At 50.5% G+C, this 14648-nt stretch overlaps 1 protein-coding gene and 1 pseudogene across 1 annotated transcript in view; one reads left to right on the forward strand and one right to left on the reverse strand.

Moving 5' to 3' along the window:
- LOC138287267 (zinc finger protein 208-like) overlaps positions 1-14648 on the reverse strand; it is a 130383-nt pseudogene that overhangs the window by 19995 nt on the left and 95740 nt on the right.
- Positions 4257-14648, forward strand: part of LOC138287266 (zinc finger protein 84-like) — a 59965-nt gene continuing 49573 nt past the window's right edge. The window contains exon 1 of the mRNA XM_069227627.1: positions 4257-4582. The gene's annotated coding sequence lies outside the window, so the exon portion shown is untranslated. The remainder of the gene's footprint in view (positions 4583-14648) is intronic.

Genomic DNA, 14648 nt, shown 5'->3' on the forward strand with positions numbered 1-14648 from the left:
TCCATTTCAACCTTATAGTGGCAATGGGATAATACCGTTGATCACCATGTACACAGGTGATGAGGACCTGGGTTTCTCTATCTTCCTGCCCTGGCAATACTAAATCTCCCCTGATCACGCTCTGGCTACATCCAGAATCGATTAGGGCCATGCTTTCCACGTCATTGACGATGATAGGGAGGGTATATTTAGGCTTCTCTCCTCCAGTCCAGAACACTCTTCTTCTTGGTCAGACCTATCTCCATGGGCTCCTCTACGTCTTTCTTATGTGGGCAATATGCCCCCACTCTGAACAGTTGTAGCACTGGGGACCAGGGCCTGAGAATCCAGAGGGACCCGGGCCCGCTGGTTGAGATCGGTCAGCCCCGTGATTTACTACCGGCCGCGGCAGCTGTATTCTAGGTATGGCCGGTCTGACCGGCGGTGGAGGAGCCCGACTAATGGTAGCCCGGAAGTCCGAGCCTCTATGATAAGCACAGGCAAGATCTACGGCCGTCTCATTCGTGTGTCCGGGATGTTGTTGTACCCAGTTCTGGGTGGTAGGTGGTAAAGCATCCAAGTACTGTTCTAAGACTATGATGTCAAACATGTCTTCTCTTGTTGTCTTCAGACTCACTCAGGGCAGGTGCTGTGCTGAAGGGGTCCCCTGGAGGGCGGCTGCGGGGCCTTTGTTATGCCACTGGTGGCAATGTGTGCTTTTAGAGTTCAAAAACTTTTGGGGGGGTTTTGCCAGTGTTTGTTACAATGTTGAGGGCCTGGTAGCTCCCACAACAATAAAGTGTTACAAAAGCCATGTCAAAACAAGACACGCATTGATGAAACTAAAAGACTTCTAAAAATATGTCGGATCAGTTGACTTTTTACAGTGTTTGTTTATTTTCATGCTTCCCATAATCGTGTTGAAAATGGTTACACTGATTTTCCATTCGAAATATTTTTGGGAAATACTAGCATGCATCAACACATTTTATTAAATGACACTTCAAAGAAATAGCACCTAAAGTTTCATGGTAGTGAAACTTTTTCCCTACTTTCATTTTTTCTGAACATTTTATTTTAAAAGCAAAGACTCTTCTCTCTTGCTTACAAGCTTCTGCAAACATTTGCATCTAATCAGAGAGCATTCTGGGACCATTATACTTAGCCTCATAGCCTAAACTTCTCAAACATGTGTGTACACGTTTTTTTTTTGTACTGGAACCAACGTCAGTAGTGAAGTGTGACCTTAAAACATTTATTTACAGCCCTCACCCTAATAATGAAGGCTTTCAAATAATGAACCATAAATACAAGTTTGAACAGCATTGTCTTTTGGAAACACATTACCTAAACTGCAGAGAGTTCCACTCTCTGTAAACTGGCAGTCAAAGGGTTTGTGCTGCAGAGGGTTGGGCCTACTTGTCCCAAGGACAAAGTAAATATGAAAACTTGTTGCCCTTGACCCCAAACAAGATGTCCAGGGCTTCGGGTGATAGGAATTCCACATCCCCGAGCCAACTTCCTACAATATGCTTTTACCAAAAATAATGAACCCATTGTATCTATTCCAGGGGTGGGGGATAAACATACAACTAATGAAAAAGATAGGTTAGATTTAATCAGAGAATCTCACAAGCGGTTCACTTCTACACATGCTGGCATCAATGGTACAGTGTCAATGCCGCAGCAACAATACTTGTGGCCATGATTACTTAAGAATTCAGAAAGAAATGTGCAGAATTGTAACATTTGCCAAAAAATGAAAGAGCACAGACCCTCACAGTGCAGTCAGACGCAGTGCACTGACCCTCACAGTGCAGTGAGATGCAGTGCACAGACCCTCACAGTGCAGTGAGAAGCAGTGCACAGACCCTCACAGTGCGGTGAGATGCAGTGCACAGACCCTCACAGTGCAGTCAGACGCAGTGCACTGACCCTCACAGTGCAGTGAGATGCAGTGCACAGACCCTCACAGTGCAGTGAGAAGCAGTGCACAGACCCTCACAGTGCAGTGAGATGCAGTGCACAGATCCCTCACAGTGTGGTGAGATGCAGTGCACAGATCCCTCACAGTGCAGTAAGATGCAGTGCACAGACCCTCACGGCGCAGTGACATGCAGTGCACGGACCCTCACAGTGCAGTGAGCAGCAGTGCACAGACCCTCACAGTGCAGTCAGACGCAGTGCACTGACCCTCACAGTGCAGTGAGATGCAGTGCACAGACCCTCACAGCGCAGTGAGCAGCAGTGCACAGACCCTCACAGTGCGGTGAGATGCAGTGCACAGACCCTCACAGTGCAGTCAGACGCAGTGCACTGACCCTCACAGTGCAGTGAGATGCAGTGCACAGACCCTCACAGTGCAGTCAGACGCAGTGCACTGACCCTCACAGTGCAGTGAGATGCAGTGCACAGACCCTCACAGCGCAGTGAGCAGCAGTGCACAGACCCTCACAGTGCGGTGAGATGCAGTGCACTGACCCTCACAGTGCAGTCAGACGCAGTGCACAGACCCTCACAGTGCAGTGAGATGCAGTGCACAGACCCTCACAGTGCAGTGTGAAGCAGTGCACAGACCCTCACAGTGCAGTGAGATGCAGTGCACAGACCCTCACAGTGCAGTGAGATGCAGTCCACAGACCCTCACAGTGCAGTGAGATGCAGTGCACAGACCCTCACAGTGCAGTGAGATGCAGTGCACAGACCCTCACAGTGCAGTGAGATGCAGTCCACAGACCCTCACAGTGCGGTGAGATGCAGTGCACAGACCCTCACAGTGCAGTGAGATGCAGTGCAGACCCTCACAGTGCAGTGAGATGCAGTGCACAGATCCCTCACAGTGCGGTGAGATGCAGTGCACAGACCCTCACAGTGCAGTGAGATGCAGTGCACAGACCCTCACAGTGCAGTGAGATGCAGTCCACAGACCCTCACAGTGCGGTGAGATGCAGTGCACAGACCCTCACAGTGCAGTCAGACGCAGTGCACTGACCCTCACAGTGCAGTGAGATGCAGTCCACAGACCCTCACAGTGCAGTGAGATGCAGTGCACAGACCCTCACAGTGCAGTGAGATGCAGTGCACAGATCCCTCACAGTGTGGTGAGATGCAGTGCACAGATCCCTCACAGTGCAGTGAGATGCAGTGCACAGACCCTCACAGTGCAGTGACATGCAGTGCACGGACCCTCACAGTGCAGTGAGCAGCAGTGCACAGACCCTCACAGTGCAGTCAGACGCAGTGCACTGACCCTCACAGTGCAGTGAGATGCAGTGCACAGACCCTCACAGCGCAGTGAGCAGCAGTGCACAGACCCTCACAGTGCGGTGAGATGCAGTGCACAGACCCTCACAGTGCAGTCAGACGCAGTGCACTGACCCTCACAGTGCAGTGAGATGCAGTGCACAGACCCTCACAGTGCAGTCAGACGCAGTGCACTGACCCTCACAGTGCAGTGAGATGCAGTGCACAGACCCTCACAGCGCAGTGAGCAGCAGTGCACAGACCCTCACAGTGCGGTGAGATGCAGTGCACTGACCCTCACAGTGCAGTCAGACGCAGTGCACTGACCCTCACAGTGCAGTGAGATGCAGTGCACAGACCCTCACAGTGCAGTGAGAAGCAGTGCACAGACCCTCACAGTGCAGTGAGATGCAGTGCACAGACCCTCACAGTGCAGTGAGATGCAGTCCACAGACCCTCACAGTGCAGTGAGATGCAGTGCACAGACCCTCACAGTGCAGTGAGATGCAGTGCACAGACCCTCACAGTGCAGTGAGAAGCAGTGCACAGACCCCCACAGTGCAGTGAGCAGCAGTGCACAGACCCTCACAGTGCAGTGACATGCAGTGCACAGACCCTCACAGTGCAGTGAGCAGCAGTGCACAGACCCTCACAGTGCAGTGAGATGCAGTCCACAGACCCTCACAGTGCAGTGAGATGCAGTGCACAGACCCTCACAGCGCAGTGAGATGCAGGAATCCGTCAGCTCACGTTTAATACCCCTCTCTTTCAGTGTCAGGGTCCCTCTCTCAGGCCGCGGAGCGGGGAGACCCCGAACCCAGACGGATCAACAAACTGAAGTGAAGAGAACTCACCTCAGGCAGGAGTCCGGGAGAACCATCAGCACAGGAGGCGGGAGCAGGAGGGAGCGGCCGGAAGTGACGTCAGCATCCGCGGCTGGTGCTGTCTCTGCCGCCGCTGACCCGGAAGAGGAAACCCTTCTCCCTCTCGGGTTCCGAGTTCCGGAGAGACGGCGCTTGTTCTGCGCTCAGATATAAAAGCAGCTCGAGCTGAACAGATCTTTATAAGAAGAGAGAAAGGATATCCCCGCACAGGGTGCAGTACACGTGTTACTAACATGGACAGAAGTCTCTTCTTCCGGGTCAGCGGCGGCAGAGACAGCACCAGCAGCGGATGGTGACATCACTTCCGGCCTCTCCCTCTGTGTCCAGCCTGCTGCAGAGGAGGAAGGACGCTACTGTTTGTCTTCAGTCATCTTTATCTTCAGACCCCCTCTGACCCCAAATCTGCACCTGCCCCCCCCCCCCCAGCACCAGGAGGAGGAGAGAGCCTGGAAATGTCTGCACAGGTTTCTGCTCAGGTAGGAGATTGTCAGCACCTTCTGCTGTGTTTGTAGAAATAGACTGAATAATCCTGGAGGAAATCTCTGCCAGGAGCCGGGCTGAGCTGGGCTCTTCTATCCGGGGGCCTCTGGGGGCTTTCCTTCCAGGCCTGGGGGTGTTTGTGTCATCATTTGTGTTAAAGAGGGGATCTGTGCACTGCATCTTACTGCACCGAGGGCCTGTGCACTGCACTGCATCTTACTGCACTGTGCAGAATCTCTGTCACTGCATCTTACTGCACTGTGAGGAATCTGTGCACTGCATCTTACTGCACTGAGGGGTCTGTGCACTGCACCTTACTGCACTGTGAAGAATCTGTGCACTGCACTGCACCTTACTGCACTGTGAGGAATATGTGCACTGCATCTTATTGTACTGTGAGGAATCTGTGCACTGCATCTTACTGCACTGAAGGATCTGTGCACTGCATCTCACTGCACTGTGAGGAATCTCTGCCAGGAGCTGGGCTGAGCTGGGCTCTTCTATCCGGGGACCTCTGTGGGGCTTTCCTTCCGGCCCTGGGGGTGTTTGTGGTCATCATTTGTGTTAAAGAGGGATCTGTGCACTGCATCTTACTGCACTGAGGAATCTGCACACTGCACTGTATCTTACTGCACTTATGAGGAATCTGTACACTGCACTATGAGTGATCTGTGTACTGTACTGTGAGGAATCTGTGCACTGCATCTTACTGCACTGTGAGAGATCTGCGCACTGTACCATACTGCACTATGAGAAATCTATGCCAGGAGCTGGGCTGTTCTATCTGGGGCCCTCTAAGAAGGCTTTCCTTCCGTGCCTGGGGGTGTTTCTGGTCATCATTTGCGTTAAAGAGGGGATGTGTGCACTGCAGCTTACTGCACTGTGAGGAATCCATGCACTACACTGCATCATACTGCACAATGAGAAATCTGTACTCTGCACTGCATTTCACTGTACTGTGAGGAATCTGTGCACTGCATCTTACTGTACTGTGGAATCTGTGCACTCTCCCTTACTGCACTGTGAGGAATCTGTACACACTGCACTGCATCTTACTGCACTGTGAGAAATACATGCACTGCATCTTACTGCACTGCGAGTAATCTGTACACTGCATCCTACTGCACTGTGAGGGACTTGTGTACTGCACTGTGAGGAATCTGTGCACTGCATCTTACTGCACTGTGAGGGATCTGTGCACTGCACCATACTGCACTATGAGAAATCTATGCCTGGAGCCGGGCTGAGCTAGGCTCTTCTATCTGGGGACCTCTAGGGGGCTTTCCTTCCGGGCCTGGGGGTGTTTGTGGTCATCTTTTGTGTTAAAGAGGGGATCTGCGCACTGCAACATACTGCACTGTGAGGAATCTGTGCACTACACTGCATCTTACTGCACTCTGAGGAATCTGTGCACTGCATTTTACTGCACTGAGAGGAATTAGTGCACTGCATCTTACTCACAGTGAGGAATCTGTGCACTGCATCACATTGCACAGTGGGAAATCAGTGCACTGCACTGCATTTTACTGCACTGTGAGGAATCTGTACACACTGCCCTGCATCTTAATGAACTTGTGAGGCATCTGTGCTCTGAATCTTACTGCGGGGAGTCTGTGCACTGCATATTACTGCACTGTGAGGAATCTGTGCACTGCATCTTACTGCACTCTGAGGAATCTGTGCACTGCATCACACTGCACAGAGAGAAATCTGCACTGCACTTTACTGTACTGTGAGGAATCTGTGCACTGCATCTTACTGTACTGTGGGATCTGTGCACTCTGTCTTACTGCACTGTGAGAAATCTGTACACACTGCGCTTCATCTTACTGCACTGAGGAATCTGTGCACTGCATTTTACTGTACTGTGTGGAATCTGTACACACTGCACTGCATCTTACTGCACTGTGAGGAATCTGTACACTGCATCACACTGCACTGTGAAGAATCTGTGCCACTGCACTGCATCTTACTGCACTGTGAGGCATCTGTGCTCTGAATCTTACTGCACTGTGGGGAATCTGTGCACTGCATATTACTGCACTGTGAGAAGTCTGTGCTACTGCATTGGATCTTACAGCACTGTGAGGAGTCTGTTCCACTGTATCTTACTGCACTATGAAGAATTTGTGCACTGCATCTTACTGCACTATGAGGAGTCTGTGCACTGCACTGCATCTTACTGTAGTGAGTGGTCTGTGTACTGGACTGTATCTTACTGCACTGTGTGGAATCTGTGCACACTGCACTGCATCTTACTGCACTGTGAGGAATCTGTACACTGCATCACACTGCACTGTGAAGAATCTGTGCCACTGCACTGCATCTTACTTCACTATGAGGAATCTATGCATTGCTCTGCATCTTACTGCACTGTGAGGAATGTTTACACTGCACTGCATCTTACTGCACTGTTAGGAATCTGTGCACATTGCACTGCATCTTACTGCACTATGAGGAATATGTGCACTGCCTCTTACTGCAATGTGAGGAATCTGTGCTACTCCACAGCACCTTACTGCACTGTGAGGAATGTGTGCACACTGCGCTGCATCCTACTTCACTCTGAGAAATCTGTGCATGTTGCAGTGCATCTTACTGCACTGTGAGGAATCTATGCCCTGCACCGCATCTTACTGCACTGCGAGTAATCTGTGCGCGTTGCACTGCATCTTACTGCACTGTGAGGAATATGTGCACAGTGCATCTGACTACAGTATGAGGAATCTGTGCACATTGCACTGCATCTTACTGCACTGTGAGGAATATGTGCACAGTGCATCTGCCTGCAGTATGAGAAATCTGTGCGCACTGCATCTTGCTGCACTATGAGGAATATGTGCACTGCCTCTTACTGAACTGTGAGGAATCTGTGCCACTACACAGCACCTTACTGCACTGTGAGGTATTTGTGCATACTGCACTGCATCCTACTGCACTCTGAGAAATCTGTTCATGTTGCAGTGCATCTTACTGCACTGTGAGGAATCTGTATACACTGTATTGCATCTTACTACACTATGAGGTACACACACCTGGGTCTTCTCTAATATCCAGCATCCTGCCAAGGGCACCTCTTAGGTTAGTGACACCAGGACATTTCTGTGCACTATGGGCACCACTGCCTCTTGCTTGTTGCTGGTTTAGTGTTCACAGGTTCAATGTAAAGCAGTCCATCCTCCCAGCCAGTATAATGCCTTTTCGCACCTCAGTTGCTGACCTATTCCTCATCTTTATTCCAAGTCCCAAAGTGTTGTGCCTGGTGGAATTACTCCCAGGTAGGTCCTCCAACATCTAACAAGCCCTCTAGCTCTGTTAGTGACCCAGACTCCAAATTATGGTCCTCTTTGCTATCCTCTGCCTCTGGAACAGTAGCAATGGACGCCACAGCCTGTATCTTCTCAGAATCTGCCCTGATCCTCTCACTACTTTTTTCTTGTAATGGCAGTTCTTGGATGGTCCCGGTCTAGATGAGACTGACGTACATCCTGTGCTGCGGACGACACAGAGACCTCTGGTCCTGCCACTAAACCAGGAGCAATAAGATCCTTGCACCTTCCCTCTCTCTCAATCCTTCATTGGCCATGGTAGGCTTACCATTATTTTCCCCAGTACTCCATGTCAGTCCCACTGGCTCCTGTGTAAATTGTCACCAAGTAGAATCTCCTCATTCTAAGAAATTGAATTATTGTTTGGGGGGGGGGAAAGCCCATCTCAAAAAATAATCTTATTTCTTGTCAAGTGTAAACCCTTTAAGTTGTTAAATTGAGCTGAGCTTAACCCCTTGGTAGCTATAGGACAGACCAGACAGACTCAACTTAGGGCAGTGTGTAAAGTTTTTATGCAGTGCCAAACCAGTAATAAAGTCAAAGCGCCAAGCAATAAAAAACACAAATCAAATTAGAAAAATGAACCACAACAAAAAAATAATCCAATAAGGGGAACAGGCGATCTGAATTTTTAAAGATTAGTTGGAAAATATCGGCAAAAAAACTAAGCACCAATGGTAGTTAAAGGTTGTGGTAGACATGGGCCTAGGTGTGATTTCAGGCTGACCACAATGAAGCGCAGGGCGGACACACAAACCAGGTTAGGCCCAGTCAATGGTTTGTCCTTGGGACAAAATCCTTCAGCGTGGCAAGGCAGCAGACTGTATCTGAAGAAATCCTCGCAAGGTCAGATAGATGTTGGGTGAGGTCCCGCCAGAGCCAATGGTTTTGACAGAAAAAGCTCAGAAAGTGAAGAGTTAACTTTGCATCCAGAAAGCTCTCTCCTTGTTGGAATTCCCTGGGGCGTTCGCCCAGTCAAGATTTTCCACATGGGCTCTCTCTTTCAGAGTTTGGAATTCTCCAGCGGGGCAAGGCTACCTGCAGTTTGTATCCACCCATAAATCCCATAATCCAAATCTGGTTTTGGGAGGCCAATCCCATGCACCTTGGGGGCTCCACCATGGACCCCCAGTCCTGCCAAACCAGCTCTCTGGGGTTTCCACTGCAGCCCCCCCCCAGCTGCTGCCACCTCACAGACAGGTTTGTGCCCTTCTGGGGATTGAGCAGCTCAATCCCAGGAAGGCAGAACAATACATTTTTTTAGGAGAGGGGTGTTACACCCTATCCCATTGGAAATAGGTGTTACAGGCATTGGAGGGGTATCCTCCCAGAGCCTCTGGAAATGCTTTGAAGGGCACAAACGGTGCCCTCCTTGCATAATCCAGTCTACACCGGTTAAGGGACATCCAGTCCCTGCTCTGGCACGAAACTGGACAAAGGAAAGGAGAGCGACCACTCCCCTGTCCATCACCACCCCAGGGATGGTACCCAGAGCTCCTCCAGTGTGTCCCTGTCATTAGCTGTCTTGGATTCCAAGGTGTGGGGACCCTCTGGAGACCTCTGAGTGGGCAATGCCAGCAGGTGATGTCAGAGACCCCTCCTGATAGGTGAATACCTGGGTAGGTAGCCAGTCCCCCTGTCAGGACTATTTAGGGTCTCTCTTCTAGTAACTTCAATAATCTACTTGACCTAACTGTAATGTATTTGTCCCGTAAACGGGTCTCAAATTGTGTGATCCTAGGCAAATAGTTTACAGAGCAAAAGGGGAGCTGTAACTCTTAGGGTCAATGCGTGCGCAGTGCACAACATTTACCACCCAAGCCCTGACGTGGAAGAAGTGAAAAGAGCAGAATGTGAGCTGTAACTCTCAGGGTTAATGCTTGCTGTGCACGACATTTACCACCCAAGCCCTCACGCGGAAGAAGTGAAAGGAGCAGAATGTGAGCTGAAAGTCTCAGGGTTAATTCTTGCTGTGCACGAGATTTACCACCCAAGCCCTGATGCGGAGGCAGTCACCAGTAGGTAGTTATAGGTAGGACCATGTTTCCATAGAAAAAGCATTTTTGACTTGGCTATATCTTTGGCACCATTTGACAAATCTTCACAAAATGTTCCCAAAAAAGTGGTCACTGGAGCTGAAAAATAAAATTAAAAGTGACATAAGGGGTCGGGCTGGTGGTATCCTGACCCTAGGGATGTCATATAGGGATTTTTGAGGGTCAAATTATGGGTTTTAAATTATATTTTTTTTCACGACACATGTGACATTCTGGAAAATTCAAGAATATCCAAATAAAAGTTAAAACAATTCATACCCTAATTCATTCACTCATACATGCACTGAGACTCATGCAATCACTCACACACCCACTCGGACACACATGCACCCACTCAGAGGCTCACACACTCACTTTCAGACCCACTGTGATGCACCCACTCGCATATCCACTGACAGAGACAATCAATCAATCAATCAGGAATTTGTAAAGTGCACTACTCCCCTGTGAAGGTCACAAGGCGCTGAGGGGTGGGTGGGTGCTGCTACTGCTCGAACAGCCAGGTCTTGAGAAATGTCCTGAAGGTAAGGAGGTCTTTGGTCTGGTGCAGGAGGGTGGGAAGAGCGTTCCACGTTTTGGTGCGAGAATGATGTACCACCTGTTGTAGTTCTGCATATGCATGGGACGGTTGCGAGGGCGTGTCCGGCGGAGCAGAGATGTCGGGTCGGGGTGTAGAAGGAGAGCCGTCTGTTGAGGTATTCTGGTCCGGTGTTGTGCAGTGTTTGTGAGCGTGGGTGAGGAGTTTCAATGTGATTCTCTTGTTGACTGGGAGCCAGTGCAGGTTTCTCAGGTGGTCTGTGATGTGGCAGTGGCGGGGGATGTCCAGGATGAGGCGTGCAGAGGCGTTCTGGATGCGGTGCAGCCTTTTCTGGTGTTTGGCTGTGGTTCCTGCGTAGAGGGCTCTGTCGCAGATTTCTGCATTGCTGGGGGGTTAGCGTAGGGTGTGGTGGCAGACTGTGTCGAACATGGCCAAGAGGTCCAGGAGGATGAGGGCCGTGGTTTCGCCATTGTCCAGTATGTTTCTGATGTCGTCTGTGGCGGCGATGAGGGCAGTTTCGATACTGTGGTTGCCGCGGAATCCAGATTGGGCAGGGTCCAGGGTGCAGTTCTCCTTGAGAAAGCGGGTTAGTTGTCTGTTGACAGCCTTCTCAATGACTTTTGCCGGGAAGAGGAGTAGGGAGTTAGGCCGAAAGTTCTTGAGGTCCTTTGGGTCTGCCTTGGGTTTTTTGAATAGGGCGTTGATCTCAGCGTGTTTCCAGCTCTCAGGGAAGGTGGCGGTCTCGAAGGAGCTGTTGATGATCTTCTGTAATTGGAGTGCGATGAAGGAGCTTGCTTTGTTGAGGATGTGGTGAGGGCAGGGGTCAGATGGAGAGCCAGGGGTGGATGGTGTTCATGATTTCGATGGTGTTGTTGTCGTTGACGGGGGTCCAGAAGAGCAGGAGGTTGGTTGGAGGTGAATCTGTGGTGTTGGTGGTTGCCGCGGGGGTCAGGGTGCTGAAGCTGTTGTGGATGTCTGCAATCTTGCAGTGGAAGTAGGCTAGGGAGTCGCAGAGGTCTTGGGATGGTGAGATGTTGTTGGCGTTGGAGCTGGGATTAGAGAGTTCCTTCACTACATTGAAGAGCTCCTTGTGGCTGTGTGCGGTGTTATTGATTCGGTCTTTGAATGCCGTTCTCTTGGCGGTCCGGATGAGTCGGTGGTGTCTGCGGATGGCGTTTTTGAAGGTTGTGTGGTTGTACAGAGTCTGATCTTGGCGCCACTTTCTTTTGAGCCTTCGGCAGATTTGCTTAGATTCATGGAGGTCGGTGGTAAACCAGAATGCCTTTCTGCCGGTGCGTGTGTTGGAGGGATTCATGATTGGGGCGAGAGTATTGGCACAGGTGTCGACTCATTGCCTGAAGTTGTGGGCAGCTGCATCAGTGTCATTGGTGTCGATGGGTGGGTTCTGGGAGAGGGTTGCGATAAGTTGGTCTTCGGTGACCTTGTTCCAACTGCGGTGGGGGATCCGTCGTGGGTGGTGGTGTGTTGTGGGTTTCTTGAAGAGCGTGCGTGCTGATGACGTCGGTGATGGAGTCGCTGAACTGCTGTCGGGGGCCGGGAGGCCTGTAGATGAGGGTCCCTCGAAGGGTGTGTTTGGGTCAGTGTGGATCTGGAAGTGCAGGTGTTCGGCGGTGCTGAGGGTGTCTTCGGCGCTGGTTGTGATCCTGAGGGTGTTTTTGTGAATGATGGCGATGCCTCCTCCTGGTTTGTTGGAGCGATCTCTGCGGGTGATCTTGTAGCCGTCCGGGATGGCTGTAGCGATGTCAGGCGCTGAGGAAGGGTTCATCCAGGTCTCAGTCAGGAAGGCAATGTCTGGGGAGGTTGAGTCGAGTAGATTCCATAGCTCTACTGCATGCTTGTAGACGGAGCGGGTGTTGAGGAGGATACATCTGAGATGGTTGCGTCCTGCCTTGCTGGGTGGGTCGTTGGCATGGAGGCTGGTGAAGGTGTAGTTCTGGCAGGAAAACGGCCCGCTGGTGGTCTGCGGGGGGGCTTGAAGGCAGGCGGGAGAGTAGACGTGCGTGGCAGTGGTGGGGGGGATGGGAGCAGGGGGTTCTGGCACTGGGCGCGGTCCAGGTGCTGACGGGCGCACACCACCATTAAGTAGGGCGGTGGGGGGAGGAGAGGACAGCTGGGAGGCGGGAGCGGGCTGCAAAAAAGGGGGAGGGCAGCGGTGATAGCAGCGGCGGGGCAGATTGAGAGGGGGAGAGCAAAAGTGAGAGAGAGAGGCCGGAGTGAGAGAAAACAAGGAAGAGAGTAGGGAAGCAAAAGGAGCACAAAGGGACTGAAGATCAGAGAGCAAAGCGGGGGGGCAGATCGGCCTAATAACAATAGGCCGATCTGCCCCCGCGGGAACCGCTGCCTTGGACGAGGTCACCTCAGATGGGGGGTTCAGTCAGGTTTCTGTGAGACAAGGTAGGTCAGGGGTATGTTGTGCAGCAGGTCCCAGATCTCTGTGGCGTGTTTGGTGAGTCAGAGGGTGTTGAGGAGCATGGGAGTGTGGAGTGTTGTGTGGGTGCTCTCAGGACTGTGTGAGTGTGAGAGAGTGGTGTACTGGGTGATGTCGCTGCATTAAGTGTTGGCTCTGGGTAAGTGCACAGGAGAAGGCTCCATCCATGCTAGACTACTTGGTCCGGGATGGTTTCAGCCATGTGCAACAAAAGGTCTTCCCACTCCTTCCTCTTTGTTTGATTGAAACCAGACTTGCCTTCATAAACAATAAGAGAAGGAAAGGACAATCTAAGGTGGAGGGGGAATGCAGGTAACTCACATCATCATCAGACCCCATTCAGGGGGCAGCAAGCAGGGCTACGAGGCTTCAGCTGTGGGGGCTGATGTTTGCCTCTGATCATACTATGGCTCCGCAAACTGGGTCAGGTAGACTAACATCAACTCTTGATTCTGTGCTACCATAGCAGTCACCGACTTTTTAAGCAGGTCGTAGAAAATCACAGACGATCTAGCCAACTTAGTGAATGAATCAATCAATCAAGATTTATTTTAGAGTTAGTGTTTATTCCATTAAATTGATCCATCAAAGTCAGAAAAATAAAGTGCATTTTAAGATTAACTAATCAGTTCATAAATTATGACAGAGAAACAAGAAACTGCTGCATCAAATTGAAAATACACATCTCATGTCAAAAAATTATTATATATTTAATTGAACATTCAAGGATACACACACTAAAATAATTCCACAGTTTATTACACCAATAGTTAAATTAAACCCTCAGAAATACGTGCCATCCTCCAAACTAGGTGTGACATGAACTGTTCGGCTAAGTACTAAGGGCCAGATGTAGCAAACGTTTTTACCCATTCTGTGTCTATGGGAAAAATTGTTCGTACATATGGCCCTAAGTACCTAAAACTCACAAACGTGGATAATTCCTCTCTAGTTTCATGTTTTTAAAAATGTGCCCATTTAGTACAGAATGTGTGAGCACCGTTTCACGCATCCTCGTAGTGCCTGTTTCTGGCACTTCTCCGGGTGCTACCTGCTTCAGTGAGGGCTCTTTGTCTTGCTCGACGTCCCCTCTCTCTTCAGGTCCAATTTGCGACCTCCTGGTCCCTCCTGGGCCCCAGCAGCGTCCAAAAACGCCAAACGCATGATTTGCGCCTAGCAAGGCTTGTTGGCGTCCTTTCGGTGGGAAAACACTTCTGCACGACTCTCCACGGCGAGAGGGATCCGTCCACCAAAGGGGAAGTCTCTAGCCCTTTTCGTTCCTGCAGAAACCTCAGCTTCTTCTGTCCAGTAGAAGCTTCTTTGCACCCGCAGCTGGCATTTCCTGGGCATCTGCCCATCTCCGACTTGCTTGTGACTTTTGGACTTGGTCCCCTTGTTCCACAGGTACCCTAGATTGGAAATCCACAGTTGTTGCATTGCTGGTTTGTGTCTTTCCTGCATTATTCCTCTAACACGACTACTTTGTCCTTAGGGGAACTTTTGTGCACTTTGCACTCACTTTTCAGGGTCTTGGGGAGGGTTATTTTGCTAACTCTCACTATTTTCTAATAGTCCCAGCGACCCTCTACAAGGTCACATAGGTTTGGGGTCCATTCGTGGTTCGCATTCCACTTTTGGAGTATATGGTTTGTGTTGCCCCTATCCCTATGTTTCCCCATTGCATCCTAT

This window comes from Pleurodeles waltl, chromosome 4_1, assembly GCF_031143425.1.
Source record: "Pleurodeles waltl isolate 20211129_DDA chromosome 4_1, aPleWal1.hap1.20221129, whole genome shotgun sequence".
Taxonomy (NCBI): domain Eukaryota; kingdom Metazoa; phylum Chordata; class Amphibia; order Caudata; family Salamandridae; genus Pleurodeles; species Pleurodeles waltl.